The 1,844-nt window shown below is 27.0% G+C and overlaps 1 long non-coding RNA gene across 1 annotated transcript; it reads left to right on the top strand.

The window, feature by feature from the left end:
* Positions 1-1,051: 1,051 nt before the first annotated feature.
* LOC106299779 lies at positions 1,052-1,843 on the top strand. The gene is made up of 4 exons (XR_001261870.1): positions 1,052-1,242; positions 1,337-1,371; positions 1,568-1,673; positions 1,760-1,843. It is a non-coding gene; the product is annotated as an uncharacterized LOC106299779 (long non-coding RNA).
* Position 1,844: the final 1 nt, after the last annotated feature.

Here is a 1,844-nt window from a genome sequence, read left to right as displayed (position 1 = left end):
ATCAATTAGATTAACACTACATGGAATTAATTATATAAAATTTCCTGACCCGTTATACAAAATACATTATAAAATAGTATAAAATCAATATGATATATCTAATATTTTCAAAAATAACAATAGAATGATTGTTACTACTGCATTTTGTACGTGTTGAAATGGAACCACATGCTCATACAGCTAAATTTGTAGACCATTTAATATTCAAACTCTTGTTCAATTTTAGACTATTTAAGGATTTAATATATTGACAATTACCTATTTAATTTTTTTAATCTTTCATCTTAAGATTTTTCTACTATATCTTAATATGACAGAATTATTCTTAATTACATATGATAATTTAAAACTAAATTTAATAGCATTCTTTTTGTGATATAACATCTAATATCATTGATACTAGATTTTGACCCGCGCTTTGGAAAGCGCGGGACTATTTGTTTTAATTCGGTTGTGTTTTTGTGTTTTAAGTTTAAAGATATATATATATATGGATTGGAGCTTATATGCTTTTATCTGATTAATTTTGGATATTTTGTATGCTGTATTGGTTCTTGGTAAATTTTTAATTTATTCTAATTTGTAATGTTATACAAAAATGAATATATATGTTTATGGTTGGATGAAAATATTTGTATTTTGTGTTGATTATTTTAGTTTGTTTATTACTGCACTCCTTAAAAATATAATTTTGGTGAATCAATTTTATACATGTGTTTTGCATTTGGAACAATAACTAAATGAAAATAATTATAACAGAAATACTAATCATACTCAGCCATACAAATATATATTTATTTGGTTTGATATCATATTAAATTTATTATATACTTTTTTAATGGATTCAAAACGAAAATTCCATCTCATTAATTAATATTGGGCTTATAATTCATATAATTTAAATTTATTGACCATTGTCTATTTCTCATTTGTAAAACATGAAGTGGGCTTCAGACAAACATTTTAGCTAAGCCCGAATAAATCCAATGTTTACAATTATTTTAAAATTGTGTTCTGCCTAATTAAGTTATCGAGAAAGAAAAGACAGAAAGTCATGTCTTTATTAAAAAAAAAAAACAAAAGGTCTCTTCGTCCAAATCGACGATTCTGGAAACACCGAAGAAAATTATCCGTCTTTCAGATTGTATAAAGGAACACAAACGGTTAAGGATGGATTGAGAAGATAAAGGATCAAAGCTTTCCAGAAAGAGATCTTTCAAACATACCTCCTCTTGACAATTGGTAAGTTTTTTTTGTCAGATTATAGAGTTCTAATATGATCAGTTTTTTTTTATGTCTCTCCTTTGTGATTGAAGCTGGCAATTTTGGATTGCAGGACAACAATTGTAGATTGGAGATCCAGGAACATCGGTAATCACTGTCTTTTTTTTGTTTATTTTAAAATTACCACGATTCTAATTCATATTAATTTAGTTTGGAGTTTTTATAAAGTGGGCTTTCAAGCAAATATCTTTTTGCCCATACGACGACTAACTATATTTTTTGGTAGGAAAAAAGTTGTTAAGATAAAGACTAATACTACCAAATATATTTTCTCTTGAATCAGTTTTGCGGATCAAAGTTATTAGGGTTCTTTGAATCAGCTTTGCGGATAAAAGATAGTTGGGTTCGTTTTTGGTCTCATAAAGCATCTGACTCATACTTTATCACAGGTAAAAGGATGATCAAGATTTCAAAGTATATTCTTATAATTTGTTTTTGATACTTTTAACAATACTATTTCACTCGTTGGTTATAGATCGACACTACAATGACAAAGGAGATAAATCTATACTATTACAAAGAGTCTAATTTGAGAGAATTCTAGCTACCGTCCATAGATT

This window comes from Brassica oleracea, chromosome C6 (assembly GCF_000695525.1).
Source record: "Brassica oleracea var. oleracea cultivar TO1000 chromosome C6, BOL, whole genome shotgun sequence".
Classification (NCBI taxonomy): domain Eukaryota; kingdom Viridiplantae; phylum Streptophyta; class Magnoliopsida; order Brassicales; family Brassicaceae; genus Brassica; species Brassica oleracea.
This window is presented reverse-complemented; position numbering and strand designations above follow the sequence as displayed.